The sequence below is a fragment of the Schistocerca americana genome, chromosome 2, assembly GCF_021461395.2.
Source record: "Schistocerca americana isolate TAMUIC-IGC-003095 chromosome 2, iqSchAmer2.1, whole genome shotgun sequence".
Taxonomy (NCBI): Eukaryota; Metazoa; Arthropoda; class Insecta; order Orthoptera; family Acrididae; genus Schistocerca; species Schistocerca americana.
The window spans coordinates 615,414,262-615,436,241 of record NC_060120.1 but is presented as its reverse complement, the minus strand read 5'-3'; the positions used below and the strand labels follow the sequence as shown (position 1 = coordinate 615,436,241).

General features: G+C 41.5%; 1 protein-coding gene across 1 annotated transcript in view; it reads left to right on the top strand.

Moving 5' to 3' along the window:
- LOC124594252 (myosin-7B) overlaps positions 1–21,980 on the top strand; it is a 305,039-nt gene that overhangs the window by 107,908 nt on the left and 175,151 nt on the right. The window lies entirely within an intron of this gene.

The following is a 21,980-nucleotide window of genomic DNA, read 5'->3' as shown; positions in this document are numbered from 1 at the left end:
ATCAAAAGGCAAGTCAATTTAATAAGAGACTTGCGAGAAAGCATAACCAGCCAACTTTTCGAGATAGTTAAACCTCCAATCCTGCTTCCCCCGATTGACGTGCAGAATATCAACAGTCGCTTACAGCACGTGAGGATTTTCTATGTTAAGTTATGTCAGTGTCGAACTCAGGCAGTCCCGACACTTAACACCGAGAGCCATAATGCGGGAACGAAAGAAAAGCGAAGGAAGAAACAAAATAGAACGACAGTTTCCAAACATTGAGTGGACTGAGATTTGGAAAAACATTAGTTCTAATGTGCTCACGTTTAATGTAAAAACGTCATGGTACAAGACAATTAACAACATAGTTAGCACCAATGAAAGACTGCACGCAATCGGACTCTGTGAAACAAATTTATGTCAACAATGCCATCTAGTTGACACAGTAATTCATAGATATACTTGCAGTGGTCACATGAATAGTTGGAAGTGGATCCGGGAGCAAATAGCTCTGATTACAAGAACATCCCCTGAGTATACATCGCTGTCATTGATACACAGGCCTGAAGCACGCTATTTCCCAGAAGCAAAAAATAACGCTGTGTACTGGTTGCTGGGAAACTTTGTTAACTACGTCCTTAACAAATTAGGATCCGATAGCATCATAGAGTTCAAGGTACACATGCTGTGTGAGTTCCACAAAATTAGAAGCTATTCGAATCACAAGAAAAAGTTCGGTAAAATGCTAAAAATTGTATTTGAAAGAATGGGCATTGGTTAAAAAAAAAAAAAAGAAGACTGTGTTGACAGTGATGTATTGTAGTTACCTTAAGGATACTATTCAAGATTTTACAGTATATTTATGATGTGAGCTTTTTCTACTTCAGAGAGTAGTTTTTTGAAATTTACATGCTAATGTACAGAACTTATGTGACATTGAGATTGTGTGTCTAATAATGCCAAACACAAAACATTAAAGGTGCGTTATTGGCTTATACTAGAAATTTGGAAATAGACAGTTTTTATAGAAATGTCCTTATTGATTGGTTAAAATCATAAGATTCTATCTGATAAATGTAATATTCAATGGCTGGCACATTGCCCTGTTCATTTTTGCAGTGAAAGACTGATTATATAGATCTGACCACTTCAGATACATAGATTCAATTAATGTCCAGAAAGTGTAGTTGGAAGGCTAGTCAATTTTATTATATATCTCCTTTCCGCCATTCTCAAGTGTTTCAGAAATTGTCTAATATGATTATTCAACTGCTTTATATTTAAAATTATCCCACCAACTTGCTGATACCCATCATAAAGAACTAATTATGCTTCTGTAAAGATTGCAGCTCATAATTCAAAGTGCAGATTTTACTTCTTCAGGTTGAAGTTTGAATGTCTTAAAATTTTTTTTTCTTGGTGTTTAATTTAATTCTTTCTGGTAATTTAGTCAGTAACACAATTTTCTGTTGTCTTTCCTTAACGTCAGCGTAATTGAAATGATCAAACCGTTTTGTTTAAACAACTTCATGTATGTATAACTTAGTATGTATTTGGAATGTGTAACATTGTTTTTTTTTTTTAATAAAGGTTTTTATATTTAAAAAAAAAGTGGTTGAGGCGTTGGAATGCTAATCCAATGTGCTTTGCACGCGTGGGTTCGAATCCCATCCTCGTCGAACGCTTTTATGCGCCAATGTCTTCCGATTATGCAACGATGAGTACTAAGCGTTACGTAGGTCATCGGTACGTTGCAATACGCAAACCATTCGGTGACAATCAAATATCCTCACGTAAATAGAAGTTTGAAGAAATGTCCGAATTAGTGTTATAACGAACATTAGACCTATTTGGCAAAACATAAGTGGCGAAATCTACCAAACTGTCACAAAGAAATATAAAACTGAAGTGACCACTTTACGGTAAAACTATTCAGATCAGACTGCCTGCCACTCGCTGACGAGTGTGATTATCTTCTTCGAAACTCAGTTGCTATGGGATCTTAAGTTACTGTACAGGACGATCCTGGAGCTGCTGATTTTCCCACATTTTTTATATACATTTTTTCTGGTGCGGACTGGCTGTTTAATGTTGCTTACCTTTACGAGCTCCCGATGTTTCCTAGCATTGCGCTTGTCAGTTTCTTTTTTTCGCCTCGGTTCTCGAAGCGCTGAATTTCCTCCCAAGCATTACGACACCGCACTGGGCGATTAAGTGCAGTGGTTTTCGAGTTACCTGTTTGAGCCGGACATATTTTCACGTTGTCCTTTAATAGATCTTTATATCGTCTTTGTGGTCTCCTTAAACCAATCTTTAGCTGGGAATGCATAATTTGTTTTGGTAGCTGGGATTCAGGCATGCAAACAATGTGGCCCGTCCAATCGAGCTGATGATTGATGATCATGGTTTCAAAGCTGATAGAGTTTGTTTCTTCCTGAACACTGATTTTAGCGCGTCAATGTTCACCCTTACGATCCTTGTCAGGCAGCGCTAATGTTTCTTTTCCAGACAATGCATGGGCCTTCTGTAATAGATGTTATAACAGACATAGACCTCGGTCTTAATGCTGACGTTATGGTTATAGGAGGCTCTTACACGAAAACGACAAAAAGCCGTACTGGTACATCTGAAGCGGTGTTGGATTTCATCATCAATATTTGCATTTGTTGAAAGATGGTTGCCCAAGGAATGGGAATTGTTCGGTGTTCTTTAGCACATTGCCTTGGACTGTGATTGTTGGTCGTGTGATGATAGAGTTAGATGCAAATTGACGTACGACCTGCGTCTTCTGAACGTTAAGGCTTAGTCCAATGCGCCCATAGGCTTCATCAAATGCGTTTAGGATTGCTTGTAGATCTTCTTCTCAGTTGACAAGAACGACATTATCATCTGCGTATTGAAATTTAATGATGGTTGCAGTGGGTACTTTAGTATTCGCGCATAGTCTACTAATACTGAACAACCCACCATCAGTCCTACGTTCTATTTCTATGCCCCTTAGCAGTTTCTCATCGACAATATGATGCACAGTTCTAACAAATGTTAAAAACAAAGTAGAAGCTATTATACAACCTTGCGTCACACCCACCGTCATTCCGAAATTCTCTCCAGCGCTATTGTTGACCAGAACCATGCCATTCATGTAATTCTGCAGCAGTCTAACAATGTTAATGTCCGGCACAGGACAGCCTATTTCAGCTAAGATCTTCCAGAAGGCTTCTCTTTTGACTGAGCTGAAGACCTTGTCAATATCTACGGATATCATGTATAGAGGATGTTGTGGTTCGTTGCACTTATCCTATGTTTGTGTGGCACAGAAAGTCATGTCTGTGGCAGTGCCATTAGGGCGAAATCCTTACTGTTTTTCAGACACTCTTAAGCAAAAGGTATCATCAGGTTGGGTAGAATTCGAGCAAGTATTTTTCCAGCAGCAGATAGAAGATATAATCCACGGTAGTTACCACAGTCATTTCTGCTCCTTTTTTGAAGATTGTCGCCGTTAGTATATCTTTGAAATCAGGAGGAATTGTTTCAGTGCTCCATATTTTGACACTGAACGTTAGTATATGGTCAACGATGATTCCTCTGCCCTCCTTGAAAAATTCAGCAGAGATTCCATCTGATCCAGCAGCTTTTTTTTTTTTTTTTTCTTTTTGAGTTATTTAATAGCTGTCTCAAATTCTTGTAGAGTTGGAACTTCGCCAGGATGAGGTTTTACAGGTGGAAAGCTTTTTTTCACTGCTGGGTCTTTTTACAGGAGTTGGTGAAAATGGTCCTTCCATTGTGTGTTAATGAAATTTCTGTCCTTCAGGAGAGTGGAGCCATCCCTAGATTTACGTGGGTTTAGATCTAAACTGTAAACATTTGGAATGTGTTGTTGTTGTGGTCTTCAGTCCTGAGACTGGTTTGATGCAGCTCTCCATGCTACTCTATCCTGTGCAAGCTTTTTCATCTCCCAGTACCTACTGCAACCTACATGCTTCTGAATCTGCTTAGTGTATTCATCTCTTGGTCTCCCTCTACGATTTTTACCCCCCACGCTGCCCTCCAATACTAAATTGGTGATCCCTTGATGCCTCAGACCATGTTCTACCAACCGATCCCTTCTTCTGGTCAAGTTGTGCCACAAACTTCTCTTCTCCCCAATCCTATTCAATACTTCCTCATTAGTTATGTGATCTACCCATCTAATCTTCAGCATTCTTCTGTAGCACCACATTTCGAAAGCTTCTATTCTCTTCTTGTCCAAACTATTTATCGTCCATGTTTCACTTCCATACATGGCTACACTCCATACGAATACTTTCAGAAATGACTTCCTGACACTTAAATCAATACTGGATGTTAACAAATTTCTCTTCTTCAGAAACGCTTTCCTTGCCATTGCCAGCCTACATTTTATATCCTCTCTACTTCGACCATCATCAGTTATTTTGCTCCCCAAATAGCAGAACTCCTTTACTACTTTAAGTGCCTCATTTCCTAATCTAATTCCCTCAGCATCACCCGACTTAATTAGACTACATTCCATTATCCTTGTTTTGCTTTTGTTGATGTTCATCTTATATCCTCCTTTCAAGACACTGTCCATTCCATTCAACTGCTCTTCCAAGTCCTTTGCTGTCTCTGACAGAATTACAATGTCATCGGCGAACCTCAAAGTTTTTATTTCTTCTCCATGAATTTTAATACCTACTCCGAATTTTTCTTTTGTTTCCTTTACTGCTTGCTCAATATACAGATTGAATAACATCGGGGAGAGGTTACAACCCCGTCTCACTCCTTTCCCAACCACTGCTTCCCTTTCATACCCCTCGACTCTTATAACTGCCATCTGGTTTCTGTACAAATTGTAAATAGCCTTTCGCTCCCTGTATTTTACCCCTGCCACCTTTAGAATTTGAAAGAGAGTATTCCAGTCAACATTGTCAAAAGCTTTCTCTAAGTCTACAAATGCTAGAAACGTAGGTTTGCCTTTCCTTAATCTTTCTTCTAAGATAAGTCGTAAGGTCAGTATTGCCTCACGTGTTCCAGTGTTTCTACGGAATCCAAACTGATCTTCCCAGAGGTTGGCTTCTACTAGTTTTTCCATTCGTCTGTAAAGAATTCGTGTTAGTATTTTGCAGCTGTGACTTATTAAGCTGATAGTTCGGTAATTTTCACATCTGTCAACACCTGCTTTCTTTGGGATTGGAATTATTATATTCTTCTTGAAGTCTGAGGGTATTTCGCCTGTTTCATACATCTTGCTCACCAGATGGTAGAGTTTTGTCAGGACTGGCTCTCCCACGGCCGTCAGTAGTTCCAATGGAATATTGTCTACTCCGGGGGCCTTGTTTCGACTCAGGTCTTTCAGTGCTCTGTCAAACTCTTCACGCAGTATCATATCTCCCATTTTATCTTCATCTACATCCTCTTCCATTTCCATAATATTGTCCTCAAGTACATCGCCCTTGTATAGACCCTCTACATACTCCTTCCACCTTTCTGCTTTCCCTTCTTTGCTTAGAACTGGGTTTCCATCTGAGCTCTTGATATTCATACAAGTCGTTCTCTTATCTCCAAAGGTCTCTTTAATTTTCCTGTAGGCGGTATCTATCTTACCCCTAGTGAGATAGGCCTCTACATCCTTACATTTGTCCTCTAGTCATCCCTGCTTAGCCATTTTGCACTTCCTGTCGATCTCATTTTTGAGACGTTTGTATTCCTTTTTGCCTGTTTCACTTACTGCATTTTTATATTTTCTCCTTTCATCAATTAAATTCAGTATTTCTTCTGTTACCCAAGGATTTCTACTAGCCCTCGTCTTTTTACCTACTTGATCCTCTGCTGGCTTCACTACTTCATCCCTCAAAGCTACCCATTCTTCTTCTACTGTATTTATTTCCCCCATTCCTGTCAATTGCTCCCTTATGCTCTCCCTGAATCTCTGTACAACCTCTGGTTCTTTTAGTTTATCCAGGTCCCATCTCCTTAAATTCCCACCTTTTTGCAGTTTCTTCAGTTTTAATCTACAGGTCATAACCAATAGATTGTGGTCAGAGTCCACATCTGCCCCTGGAAATGTCTTGCAATTTAAAACCTGGTTCCTAAATCTCTGTCTTACCATTATATAATCTATCTGATACCTTTTAGTATCTCCAGGGTTCTTCCATGTATACAACCTTCTTTCATGATTCTTAAACCAAGTGTTAGTTATGATTATGTTGTGCTCTGTGCAAAATTCTACAAGGCGGCTTCCTCTTTCATTTCTGTCCCCCAATCCATATTCACCTACTATGTTTCCTTCTCTCCCTTTTCCTACACTCGAATTCCAGTCACCCATGACTATTAAATTTTCGTCTCCCTTCACAATCTGAATAATTTCTTTTATTTCATCATACATTTCTTCAATTTCTTCGTCATCTGCAGAGCTAGTTGGCAAATAAACTTGTACTACTGTAGTAGGTGTGGGCTTCGTATCTATCTTGGCCACAATAATGCGTTCACTATGCTGTTTGTAGTAGCTTACCCGCATTCCTATTTTCCTATTCATTATTAAACCTACTCCTGCATTACCCCTATTTGATTTTGTGTTTTTAGCCCTGTAGTACCTGACCAGAAGTCTTGTTCCTCCTGCCACCGAACTTCACTAATTCCCACTATATCTAACTTCAACCTATCCATTTCCCTTTTTAAATTTTCTAACCTACCTGCCCGATTAAGGGATCTGACATTCCACGCTCCGATCCGTAGAACGCCAGTTTTCTTTCTCCTGATAATGACATCCTCTTGAGTAGTCCCCGCCCGGAGATCCGAATGGGGGACTATTTTACCTCTGGAATATTTTACCCAAGAGGACGCCATCATCATGTAATCATACAGTAAAGCTGCATGCCCTCGGGAAAAATTACGGCTGTAGTTTCCCCTTGCTTTCAGCCGTTCGCAGTACCAGCATAGCAAGGCCGTTTTGGTTATTGCTACAAGGCCAGATCAGTCAATCATCCAGACTGTTGCCCTTGCAACTACTGAAAAGGCTGCTGCCCCTCTTCAGGAACCACACGTTTGTCTGGCCTCTCAACAGATACCCCTCCGTTGTGGTTGCACCTACGGTACGGCTATCTGTATCGCTGAGGCACGCAAGCCTCCCCACCAACGGCAAGGTCCATGGTTCATGGGGGGGGGACATTTGGAATAGGGCGAACGAAAAATCTCTGTATCACCACGAGAACTGCTAGAAATATGATAGACGACGATCAAATTTTGCTGCCGGATTAGTAATTTCTCCCGGGTTGTCAAGACAATGCATTTGGCTAGAATGTCAGTCATCTGTCATTTTTTCTTGTCAGACTCAACCGTAGATACATACAGGAATTTATCCATTTTCTAATCATTGCGACAGTGAAGTCTAAAATCTCATCTAAGGGTCATGTATGGACCATAATTACATGGCTGTCTGCGTTTGATTCTCAAGACAGGTCAAGAATTGAAAACGATGACGAAGAGTTTCCATTCCAACCAGTAACACCATCACCGGATAGAACATTGGTTGGGAAAATTATCTTCTAAAATGAGAAAGTAAATACACTTCAAATGCAGAATGTTTTGACACTATATAAAGGAATTCTGTAGACACAAAACAATTGTTTTGTGCAAAACTGGACTTTTTTATTGCTAAATGTAAATAATTTGGGAGATGTTTCGACAGTGGCTAAGCTATCAACGTTTTTACAACATTGTAGCTCGTTGCATTTAAACATAAAAAAGAGTAAAGCATGGAGGCAGAGCGATTAAAGCGCTGGACTACTTACCCAGAGTGTTCTGCAGGCGTGGGTTCGGATCCCATCCTCTTCTAATGTTTTTATTCAGTGAGATCCTGCGAGAATGCTACTGTAACCTCCCCACAATTAAATATTATGAATAATATTCACATTTAGTGTAACCTCCCAACAGTAAAAGTTCCGAAACCTCCCAACAGTAAAAAATATAACCATAACATTGACATTTAGCGTAACCTCCCAAAAAATAAACTGCGTAACCTATCAATAATAAAATGTGACTAATCTCTCAATAAAAAATTGTGGTTCACTTACAACCTTTCAATAGTTGACTGTGAATTTAAACTGGTAAATTTTGGACGTCAGCAGTGCTGCGTCATGGTCCTGAAAGATCATTCTGAATAAATTGAAAATTCTTACCTCAATAAGATCGCCGGATAACGCATATATATCTGCCCCTATAAGAAATTTTTCTGGCACAGCCGAGTTCATTGCTGGCCGATAGATTTGTCATGTATAAAAAGAAACAACTGATTTTTCTTTTCAATAATCGGGATGACCAAGGATTGGAGAAATTAGTAAATTCTTTAAATGGAAATGAATGATTGTCAAAAGTTACTTTTTATGAGAAAGATTATTATTAAGAGATTTCTTTTTAAAAGCATTTGCATGGGACTTGATATAACAATCTAAATATGCGCGTGGCTATACTACAACGCTCAGGCACCGCCATTGCTCTCCACACGACCGGCCCAGCCAACTCGATACACACGACAGCTCGCTAGCAACTACTTACTCCTACTGCTACACAGTTCCTACTGCAGTCAACACTGCTCTTTGGTCTGAAATTCTCTTATAGCTTACGTATCGCAGGCAGCGCGTGAGCAATCCATCGAAATTACATCTGCTCGAGTGCGCTAGCAACAAATTCTTTAATCATGGACCTCTTACACTACTAAGACATGAGTGAAAGATCGAGATGGGACACTCGTCCACAAAAATTAGAAATTTTCTAGCAGAACCAGTTCCTAAATCGTAGTGGATTATGATCTGGCGCATTTGTTAACAGATCATCACAGAGCCTACAAAACTGGTGGTTTCAGTGGCAGCGTTTCAACATTACTCCACAATGCTAAACAGCGTATGAACGGATGCTTTTGTTTTTATTCCATCTTTTTTTATTTACTGTTTCTTTTTATAAAGCAGATGGGGAAAATTTTAAGGTTTGGCGACGATATAATTCTGTCAGAGAAGGCAAACAACTTGGAAAATAAGTTGAATGCAATGGATATTATCCTGAAAAGAGGTTATACAGTGTCTGATCACAATAATGTGACCACCTGTCAAAAGCCTGAATAACGAGATTTTCAAGCTCGGACCGCTGCGAGACATGCGGGAAGATGAGATTCTGGAAGGCTCCAACAGGATGGGAGACAACTCCAATGTCGTTGCCAAGTTGCATTAGCTTTCTCGATTCAAGATCCATTGCGCGAACAGCCTGATCAAGGTAGTCCCACATATTCTCGACTGAGTTTAAATCCGAGAACTTTGATGGCGGGGGACGTACGCTAAACTCATCGTGGTGCTCTCCGAACCATGCAGTCGCGCTGCGAACAGTGTGACAGATTGCATTGTACTGCTGGTAGATGCCATCGTGCTGAGGAAAACAGACTGGATATAGGTGTGGACACGGTCCCCTAGGCTAGATGGATACTTCTGTTGAACCATTGTGCCTTTCAGCATAACGAGATTGTGGTGTGCGTACTGTAAGACCTTCAGTACACACACCATCAGATTATTTGACCTGTCGCTCTAACGAAGTAGGCGAGTGTCAGAAATATGTCTCGTGGTTTTATTTTGGCGTGTTTATCTTCTGCCATTAGGTCAGACGATAGAAATGCCACTTGCATGCTTAGAGTAGCAGATTGACGGTGACCAACTTTAAACAGAACTTGATTAATTTTCACACACATTTATTAAAATAATAACAAGCATAAAAATTACTTAACTTGGTTCTGGATGCTATTTACAATTGACAATCTGAAGTTCCTTTGGTATTGGTACGTTAATCTTATTCTCACATATATCTCTGATACTTGACAAAAGTGTCTATACATTTATCTTCATGGCTATGTACAGGTATATGGTAATCTTATTAGGCGCAGACTGAAACTTGACTATAGACTGGTACAGACAAAAGAAGAACTCGTACAGACTGGTACATACAAATGCAGACTGGTACAGACTGGTGCAGACAAATGCAGACTGACTAATAGGAGGTCTGTACACTCGTTATAATACCTCGTGCATTCATGTATCATTGCGTGAGTGTGATCCGCCAGGAGAAAAGGTTCTACGTTAGCAGCAATCTCATTGGCTGCGTTACATATTAATACGCAGATCGGCGGAAGCAGAATTTGGTCCGTCTCTATGGCAGCACCATCTCGTAGTGCGGAGACGGACGAGCGCTGCGCCTGCGCTGTTATGTTTAGCGGGGCGCGCTCTAGTGGGAGAGTTGTGTACGCACTGACTACGCAGAACTATGTACACAACAGAGATCACCCAGCGAATACCACGAATACATTCTGCAGACATACCGCTCCCTCCTGTTGCCTGGATCCTTCCGACGATTGTTGCAGGGTGTTTGCTTTCAGACGTTCCACGCCGTATGGAGCATAAAAAGTGAATCATATCGAGAGGCCTCCCGTCGGCACTCAGTGGAAGTACACTTGCGGTACTGGCGTGCAAATTCCAGCCTTCGTCGCCGATGAAAAGCAGTTGGCATCAGTGCAGGAACCAGGCGCCTGCTGCAGAAGTCCATACCAAACAACGTTACCTGAACGGTCGTTAGGAGACACTGTTGATAGCCCCTTGGTTCATCTGGGCAGTCAGCTATTCGACAATTGCATGTATATTCGCCAGTACGCATCTCCGCAGCTGTCGTTCGTCCGTGTCATCTACGGCCCCGTGGTGCACCGCAGTTGCCTTGGCGCCAGTTTTGGATAGCGCTATTTTGCTATGCACGGTATACTTTAACAATGGCGGCAAGCGAACAGTTTACAGACTTATTGGTTTAGAAAATGCTTCCATCCTTGGCCCGAACGCCAACGATCAAGCCCTTTTGGACATCTGATAAATGGCTCCGTTTCCGCATTACGACAATGGCTGCAGTGTTATCCACGTCCTCCTCCTCCACCCCCACCACCGTCTCCCCGACACGCTTCATATACCCTCTTCAAATAGCTGCCGCCTACCGTCTTTGAGTGGTTATTGCACGCTGATGTCGAACACAGACGATGGTCACATTAACGTGACTGGACTGTGTAAGATGAGTATGAACAAAAGTAAAGCAGTCGAATTAAATTAGGCGATGCTGAGGGAATAAAATCAGGATATGAGACGCTAAAATTATAGAAGAGTTCTGTTAGGAGCTGCAAAATAACTGACGATTGACGATCTAGAGAGGATATAAAATGCAGACCGGCAATAGCAAGAAAAGCATTTCTAACGTAAATTTAAGTTTAAGAAGTATTTTCTGAAAGTATTTTAGCCTTGGACCCAAGTGAAATGTCGACGATAAATAGTCAATAGAAGAAGACAATAAAAATTTCGGAAATATGGTGCTACAGAAGAATGCCGAGGATTAAATGGGTACAACCAACGACGAGTTACTGAAAAGAATTGGGAAGAAAAAAAATATCGTACAACATGACTAAAAGAAGGGTTCGTTTGACAGGTCATATCCTAAGGCGTCAAGAAACTGCCAATTTTGTAATTTAGGATAGTGCAGGGAGTGAAAATTGTAGAAGGAGACCAAAGCTTCACCACCCCATAAGCAGGTTAAGTAGATGTAGGTAGCGGTAGTTAGTTGAAGAGGCTTACAAAGGATACACTAGCTTGGAGAGATGCATCAAACCAGTGTTCGAACTGAAAACGACAACTTTTTTTTCGCGATAGTGTGTGAGACACTTAAAACGGCGGAGAATCTGGAGACCCGGCCTGCCAGTGAATGTGCGTGGCTAACTGTAGCGGGTTGTACAGTATGCTGGCCGCGGCGCGCAGCCTACGCACCACACGCAGCTGCGTCTGCTTGCAAACAAGTGGCTGTGCCGCGGCCCTCACCGCCTACGACTTCCCAGCAAATCGCCGTCGCCTATTGCTTCGTCTCTGCGCAACAGCGCCAGCTGCGGCACGTGATGGCTAGCGAAAGCTGACACCCACGTCCCTCAAGGAAGCACTTGTGACATGCAACGGATTTCAGCGACGCAGCGAGCTATCCAGACCGATACCGACACTGTGCGGGAGACCTAATGAGGTCTCTTGCGCACTGTACACCAAACACCTGCAAACTCTCCACACTCCCTCCCGACGAAATTTCAACAGATTACCTCCTCAAGACAATACTGCACATTCCCATACTTACCTATCACATCAGCTCTTTCCTCTCCATCCCGCACCATACCAGGGCTGTCCACATTCCTCTCCATGTGTCCCCGTCCCTTTCCTCTTCCCACAATAGTCGGGAACGCACCTCGTTGTCCTATTCCATTTCTTGATGTCTTCTACCATCCATCCCCTTATCTATCCTCATCTCCACACTACAACCCACGTGTTTCGTCTGTTTATATACACGGGGACGGTAGTCGGTGGATGTGGTGTACATGTACAGACAAACAAATTATTAAAATATCAGAACAACTGGATAATTTATTCAATGGAAAGAGCTTCAAAAACTGAGCACGTCAGTAAAGCACTGGTCAACCTGTAGGCCCTGTACAAGCTATTATTTGGCTTGTCTTTGATTCATAGAGTGTTAGATGTCCTCTTGAGGAATAACATGCCAGATTTTGTCCTATTGGCGCGTTAGATCGTCAGAATCCCGAACTGGTAGGAAGGCTCTTTCCATAAGGTTTCAAAAGTTCTCAATTGGGAAGAAATCCGTTGACCATACTTGCCAAGATAGAGTTTGGCAATCACAAAGACAAGCAGTAGAAACTCTCGCAGCGTGCGGGTGAGCATTTCCTTGCTGAAATATAAGCCCAGAGTAGCTTGCCATAAAGGGCAACAAAACGGGGCGTAGAATATCGAAGACGTACCGCTGTGCTGTAAGGGTACCATGGATGAAAGCCAAACGGCTACGAAAAGAAGTGGCACCCCAGACGATCAGTCCTGGTTCTCGGGCCGTATGGCAGGCGACAATCAGGTCGTTACCCCATCGCTGTCCAGGACGTCTCCAGACACGTTTTCGGTGCTCATCGGAATTCAGTTCATCACTGAAGACAATTCTACTCCAGTCAAGTAGATTCCAGGACAAATGCGTCCAACACCCCTGCAGATCGGCTTGTTGGGGTACAGAGATCAATGGTAGTCGACGCAAGGGGCTTCGTGAGCTCAGCCCTCTTTCTGTGAGCCGCCTGAAGTATCAGTTGCACATCAGATCGATGATGATGATACATCATGGGCGCTGAGCATCTTTCTCATGATCGGACTTTCCTCACTTTCTGTCGTTTCTCTAGATCGACTGCTTCCTTCTCGACGCTGTATTCTGTCATGACTGACCCATTCCTGCCACCATCGTCGAAGAGTAGCATAGTTCGTATTCCATTGTCGAGCGAATTGCCAGTCACTCCTACCGGCTACTTTAAGCTTAAATATACGACTTCTCTCAGAAGCTGATACCTACGTATATTATTCACGCATCTCTCTGCGAGGTATAGTTACTGTCCATCTGGGTACACGGAATGAAATACGCAAAAACTTTATAATCAGGTATCGACATGTCCCCTCTTTACTATCCCTGCCAGCTAAGCGGTGAAACTGCGCTCAAGTATCACACATTCATCAATCAGCCACCAGAGTTTACAGTTTTGCATTTTTTGTCGGTACCTGTGTGAACATAACTCCTTCATGGTGCGTCTTTTTTGTCTTAGAGCGTACATAAGTGATCTGACGTACAGGGTGAGCAGTAATTTACGGCTGTTTACTGATGACGCTGCAGTGTACGGGAATGTGTTGTCGTTGAGTCACTGTCGGAAGATGCAAGATGACTTACATAGAGTTTCTGTTTGGTGTCACGAATGACAGCTTGCTCTAAATGTAGAAAATGTAAGTTAATGCGGATGAGTAGCAAAAACAACTCTGTAACGTTCGACTACAGCATTGTTCGTGTGCTGCTTGATACAGTCAAATCTATTAAAGATCTAGGAGTGACGTTGCAGAGCGATAATAAATGAATGAGCATGTCAGGTTGCCAGTAGTGAAGGCGAATGCTCGACATCGTATTATTGGGAGGATTATGGGAAAGAGCAGCTCATTTATAATGGAGAGTACTGCTCGAATGTTTCGGTTCGCGACCAGGTCAGATTAAAGGAAGACTTCGAAACAATTCAGAGGCAGGCTGTTAGAATTGTCAGCGGTAGATCCGATTAGCACGCTTCTCTGGAGGGAGAACGATGCTTCTTTCGTAAGGCGCTATTGCGGAAATTTAGCGAATCGGCATTTGAGGCCGACTACAGAATGATTCTACTGCCGCGAACGTACATTTCGAGTAAGGACCACGAAGATACGATTAGAGAAATTAGGGCTTGTACGGAGACTTATAGACAGCCGTTTTTCCTTCGCTCTATTTGCGAGTGGGAGAGGAAAAAAATGACTAGTACGCGGTACCCTCCAGCATGCTATATAAAGTAGCTTGTCCAGTAGTATAGGAAGATGTAGATACTTCATAATCTCTATTCCTTGCTTTCCTAGATATGTCCCTTCTCGGAGCAGTTGCTTCTAATTTCAGTGAATGTCCAAAACTAGTTTTTATATGATACGCTTCTTGTATTTTATTTTTATCATACGTGTTGTCGAATTTAAAAACGGGAAAAACCGATAGTTTGTTGTTTGAAATTATCCGGAGCTTTTTTAATAATTGTTAATATTTCACGTTTTTAATTATATTGCTTCGTCTTTATCAATTTCTCACCCATTTGACCAAGAGCAGTATATCAGTTATGCCTATGACAACGGACTGTTTGTCCGTGGAACGAGGAGGATGGAACGACAATAACAAAAACGAAACGAACTACTTCCTGAGCCTGAAAACGATAAGTATAACAAACCACGATATTTCTTTCATGATTGCTAGTAACGAAAAGAATTAAGCAACTACTAGGAGAAGATCAGAGAACAACCAATCTGGGTTCTTCGCTTTCGGTGTGCAGTGAGAAGGACGCAGTATACGCAGTCGTAGGAATTCTTGCGATTGCTTAGGAAAAAAAAGCCAAGAAAACGGAGAAAAATAGAACGAAGAAGTAAGGGGAATGTTACAGTTTTCTATGATTGCTGTTGTCGTTGTCTTCAGTCATAAGAATGGTTTGATGATGCAGCTCTCCAATCTAGACTACCCTGTGCAAGCCTCTCCATCTCTGCATAACTACCGCAGTCCATATCCATTTCAATCTCAATCTTCTTGCTGTATTCAAGTCTCGGTCTTCAATTTCCCCCCCCCCCCCCCCCCCCCCGACACACACACATATTTTTTTCCATTACCAAATGGACAGTTCCTTGATGCGCCAGGGTGTGACCTCTCAACCGATAGCTTCTTTTAGTCAAATTGTGCCATAAAGTTCTTTTTTCCCCAGTTCGATTCAGTACCTCTGAATTTGTTATTCAATCTACCCATCCAATTTTAAGCGTGCTTCTGCAACATCACTTGTCAAAAGCTTCTATTTTTTTTTCGCGTTGCCTACAGTACTTAACTCGATATAAATATCTTCAGAAAAGACTTCCTAACACTTAAAATTACATTGGTGTTAGCAAAGTCCTCTTTTTCAGTAAAGCTTTTATTGTTATTGACAGTCTACATTTAATGTCTTTCGTACTTCGACCATCATGAGTTGTTTTGCTGCCAGAATAACAATACTAGTCTACTACTTTCAATGTCTCATTTACTACTTTCTGTAATGAATGGAGAAAATATGGCAGCAAACTTTCTAATTACTCGAGAATTCCAGCAAAGATAGTTTCAGGATAGATTTTTTTCGTAATTCTTTTCAAAAATAAGGGGGAGCTAGAACGGCAGGAGAATGCTACATAAAACAATTATATTGAACTTATCTTATTGATTCATTATAATACACTGAAGAACCAAAGAAACAGGTACACCTGCCTAATATCGTGTAGGGCCCCCCCGAGCACGCTGAAGCGCAGCAACACGATGTGGCATGGACTCGATTAATGTGTGAAGCAGTGCTGGAGAAAATTGACACCATGAATCCTGCAGGGCTGTCCACAAACCTGTAAGAGTACAAGGGGGTGGAGATCTCTTCTGAACAGCACGTTGCAAGGCATTCCAGTGCTCAATAATGTTTATGTCTGGGGAGTCTGGTGGCCAGCGAAAGTGTTTAAACTCAGAAGAGTGCTCCTAGAGCCAATCTGTAGCAATCCTGGACGTGTAGTGTGTCGCATTGTCCTGCTGGAATTGCTCAAGTCCTTCGGAATGCACAATGGACATGAATGGATTCAGGTGATCAGACAGGATGCTCACGCACGTGTCACCTGTCAGAGTCGTATCTAGACATATCAGGGGTTCCATATCACTCGAACTGCACACGCCCCACACCATTACACAGCCTCCAAAAGCTTGACAAACAGGTTCCACGAAATCATGAGGCTGTCTCCATCCCCTTACATGCCCGTCCGCTAGATGCAATTAGAAACGAGACTCGTCTGACCAGATAACATGTTTCCAGTCATCAACAGTCCAGTGTCGGTGCTGATGGGTCCAGGCGAGAAGTAAACCTAAGTGTCGTGCAGTCATCAAGGGTACACGAGTGGGCCTTTGGCTCCGAAAGCTCATATCGATGATGTTTCATTGAATGCTTCTCACGCTTTTTTTTTAGTTTTTGATGGCCCGGCACTGAAAAATTCTGAAATTTGCGGGAGGACTGCACTTCTGTCGCGTTGAATGATTCTCTTCAGTCGTCGATGGTCCCGTTCTTGCAGGATCTTTTTCCGGCAGCGGGAATGTCGGAGATTCGATGTTTTATAGGACTCCTCGGAGATGCTGTGTCCCATCACTCGTGCGCCAACTGTAGCACCACGTTCAAACTCACTGAAATCTTGATAACCTGCCATTGTAGTAGCAGTAACGGATCCAACAAGTGCGCCAGACACTTGTCTTATATACCAGTTTATTTGGCGCTTGAGTGTATACTATATTTTAAGCTTTAAAGTGTCGGAACTGAATCTTTCAGTAATTTTAATTTGTTGTATTCTTGAATACTGTTGGAAACAAGTGAAACATTACTCCAAGAACTATGCTGTTAGAAAACAGCGAAAAAATGTTAATAACTATTTCAGGTAAAAGGTAATTACATAAAAAAATTTCGAGGAGAGGTATTAGAAGACTGTGGATGTGGAAACTGAATAAAAATTGATATCTACATCTACATCTACATCTACATTGATACTCCGCAAGCCACCCAACGGTGTGTGGCGGAGGGCACTTTGCGTGCCACTGTCATTACCTCCCTCCCTTTCCTGTTCCAGTCGCGTATGGTTCGCGGGAAGAACGACTGTCTGAAAGCCTCCGTGCGCGCTCTAATCTCTCTAATTTTACATTCGTGATCTCCTCGGGAGGTATAAGTAGGGGGAAGCAATATATTCGATACCTCATCCAGAAACGCACCCTCTCGAAACCTGGCGAGCAAGCTACACCGCGATGCAGAGCGCCTCTCTTGCAGAGTCTGCCACTTGAGTTTATTAAACATCTCGGTAACGCTATCACGGTTACCAAATAACCCTGTGACGAAACGCGCCGCTCTTCTTTGTATCTTCTCTATCTCCTCCGTCAGACCAATCTGGTACGGATCCCACACTGATGAGCAATACTCAAGTATAGGTCGAACGAGTGTTTTGTAAGCCACCTCCTTTGTTGATGGACTACATTTTCTAAGCACTCTCCCAATGAATCTCAACCTGGTACCCGCCTTACCAACAATTAATTTTATATGATCATTCCACTTCAAATCGTTCCGCACGCATACTCCCAGATATTTTACAGAAGTAACTGCTACCAGTGTTTGTTCCGCTATCATATAATCATACAATAAAGGATCCTTCTTTCTATGTATTCGCAATACATTACATTTGTCTATGTTAAGGGTCAGTTGCCACTCCCTGCACCAAGTGCCTATCCGCTGCAGATCTTCCTGCATTTCGCTACAATTTTCTAATGCTGCAACTTCTATGTATACTACAGCATCATCCGCGAAAAGCGTCATCCTTCGTCATCCAGTTTAGAACCACAAAGATTCATTTCCCGATTTGAAATCCAGTGGTCAGACGAGACTGGGAGTGCATACCAGTCTCGGGCGACTCGTTGGTTCTGCTGACCGGGCGTTTAAGCGCACACATCATACCTAATACCTCCTGACTGCTGTCGACTTACTCGCTGGCAACCAATGGACAGCGCACGTGAGGCTTTACTGTCCACTGCGTAAGCCATACTCCGACGTCACGGCGAACTGACGGACTTTCGACTTCGTAATTTATACTAAGTTCGTTGGTAGGAATGTACTCGACTATTTAGAGTGCAAACAGGTACCGATATTTAGCCGGCCGGAGTGGCCGAGCGGTTCTGGGTGCTACAGTCTGGAACCGCGCGACCGTTACGGTCGCAGGTTTGAATCCTGCCTCGGGCATGGATGTGTGTGCCGTCGAGCCTGGACGTGCTTTCTAGGCTGTTTCCCGTATCCCGTTAGGTGAATACCGGGCTGGTACCCCAGTCCCACGTTATTTACACGATTTGCAAACATTTAGAAAACTTTCGGTCCTTTGCACATAAATAACACTACAAACAGACAGCTGGGATACATATATTCCGTTCCGGAGGGTAACGAGGTGGCGACAGGAACGGTATGCTGCCATTGCTATCCTATACGACATCAGGACTTCTCCATCACATTTTCCTGTTCCTTTCCTTTTCATATCATGACTGCTACTCTATTTTTGTCCCCTACTAGTCACGCGCCCATCTTCCCTCACTTCCACATTTCAATTCACCTGGTCTGTTTGTTTGTATACACGCGTTATGACCCTACAGGATCCCTCTAATCCTTCCCGTCCTAAATATACGTCTTCCCAGTGCATGTCCTTCCAATTTAAGTAAATGTGTAGCGCTTCTCTTTAAATATCTTTCATCTTTATCTGTATCTTTCTAAATTTCTTTTATTGTTTAATTTAGAAAGGGAGAAGGTCAACATTTCATTTCTTTAATACTCTCAGAGAAATAATTATCTTAAACTCATTTTGAATATATCAAGTTTTAAATTATATTGTTTCATTTTCATATGATGTAAACCTATTTGAATAAAGAGCAGGACATTTTCCACACAGACAAGATGACAAGCTAAGATGTAGCTGTATTGCAGAATACTACACTCCTACCAGACGAAGCAAAGAGGTTTGCATATTCTTGGGGTTTTACAGGCCCTAGTAAACGCCCTGTTGTATGTGGAAGCCTTCCATTTTCTAAATTTCATCCTCTGACAGTTTTACATACCTTAACTAATCACAAACAATTGACGACTGCGAATGGCATGCCGTTAAAACACCTCAGAAATTTGTAGTAAAAAACCACACGATTTGCAGATGCTCGTGTTAAATACTGAATAAGTGAATAATAATATTTTTATTTTTGGCCCTGGATATACATCTAACTGCGTACTGAAACAAGTCCTTCCCTACACAGTTCTAAAGTTAAAAATCCTAGGTATTTCTATAAATTCCAGAGAATAAATGTTCTGATCAGTTCTCGTAACTATTACTCACATGAAATAAAAGTTGTACTGTATATTATTCTTCAAAGTGGTTATCACAGTTCATTACTATCTCTCCAATAACTTCGAACTACTAACCAGAACCAATGAATACTGTTAAAACGTAACTTTGTCTATAACGTGGAGCTTCTCATTTAGCATTTACAATACACTTCATTAAATAGTATGGCCTGGCGGAACATAAAAGCATACGTCAGTCAGATAATTAAATAGTATGACTGACGGTTACAACTTCTCTTTATCATTTTTTCACGCTCCTTGGCGGCAGGTCCACTGCCGCCTTGCTGTCACTGCACGTGCTGGTGAGACCAGGTGCGTCATTCTCCAGCGCTCCAGGCTGCTGTGTGACGGCGTATCATTTTTTTTACGACAGTTCTTAAAACAATGAATACATGTTTAATCCCCCACTCGTACCTTGAGTTGTCGCTCAGGAACATTTCTCTTTACACCATCTTCCTTGCCTTATTACCTGATGGAGGAAATAATAGAGGCGTAAGGACGTCCAATGGAGACGGACCGTTACAATAAAGTACCACGAAAGATACATACACATTTCCGGTACCTGTTACAGATAATACTACAACTTAAAAACAGACATACTAAAATAATTTTTGCAAGCAGTGTTCATTAGTTCTGAAATTACTCAGGGATCACATTTTAAACTGCTAAAAGCTGCTGTATCAACGTTGTTTTATTTACGACTAGTTTCGTGTTGCTGTCTATACAAGACTCTAGCTCACCTCACTGAAGTCTGTAGTGACTTCAGTGGTATTCCCACCTTCATCCAGATGAGGAGTTGTGGTTGGCTTTTATGGTTTTGTCATTCGTGATTATGCAAACTCTTTATTTTGTATTTATCGTTCATTTTAGAACCGTTATGTATAATAAAGTGGTCATTCATAATCTGTTTGTACATGTAATATCAACGAACTGAAGAATTTCTGGAATCATGATCCTCAATAAGGAGGTTCATACATCTCCCTTCAGTGTCAGTGAACTTCCCCTCCACGTCATATTAATTATGATACTGAGTATTCGCATTATTCTATGTATCACGAGAGTCGACATCCTTTTATTACTATGTTCATTTGCATATTCCGTGTACTTTCATATGTTTTGTTGTATAGCGGACCTGATCGTAACATCCGAAAATAGTTGTAAGTAATATATTATTTACAGAGCAGATTTTAGCTGTTCTAAGATGTCATTCCTGAAGGACAGGTCAAAACAAAAATGGCTGTCTCACGACACGTGAGTTTCTCGTTCATCTCCCAAAAATCACTGTCAATGTTCTGAAAGCACATTATTAACCGTGGGTTTTTTCTGGAAATTTTAGAAATATCATTTGTGTTTTTTTCATCTTATTGACAGTTTCGTTGCCTTAGTAATTTCAAACGCACATTGTTATTTAGCATGTGTTGTAAGTTTTAAACATCCATGGCTTTAAAGAGTACGATCCGCAAGAATGCATAAATGTCATCATTGTGATTCGTAGATAAAGGTGTGCATTGATGATCACATTACGTTATGTTGCACTAGAAAGATACATCTCGTAGCTATCAGGATTCCCAAATTTGCTGTAAATAAGCACATAACTCCCTCAAATGAAATTATTTAGCATCAAACATCCTTAGGAATGTAACCGTTTATGAAATATGTTACTAACATATCTGTAAAGAGAATTTTTCTATTTTTGTACAAATATAAATATCATAATTCTGATAAAATAATCCTTTACTCGCAGAAATTTTTCGTATCTTTAATTCCGTTTAACTGTCACCTTCACTAAAGCAAATGCTCTTGTTTCTAGAACTGTACTTCTCAGATATAGAAAAAGGACAGTAAAAGCTGAATATTAGCTCGAAGGCGTCTGTCACTGACTCATTTCTAAGTCTGTATCATTTTCCTCACTGCTGCGCCCAGTTCAGTTGTAATGAGGCCAAATTGCTTTCTAAATTGTCCAATAAAGACGACCAGCTCCCAGCCAATATCTACTCTCCTGATAAAAGCCCTCATTACCTGCCAACGCTACCTTTCAATAATGAAGGTCATTTATTTTTATTCAATGGACGCACTGCATATTGACATCGTGATGTAAGACATGTATCAACAGCTCGGTATTAGCCAATTAAGGTCTATCATAACTTACATAATAACTAGTCGTAAATCCAGCGTAACTCCAGTACATAAAGGTCCGTTTACAGCAATGTACGGGGTCAGGGATTTTCTCTTCCTCGTGATGGCTGGGTGTTGTGTGCTGTCCTTAGGTTAGTTAGGTTTAAGTAGTTCTAAGTTCTAGGGGACTGATGACCATAGATGTTAAGTCCCATAGTGCTCAGAGCCATTTAAACCATTTTAAACAGCAATGTAGCAGGTGCTTTACCGGATGTGTAACAAACGTTCCGTGCTGAGA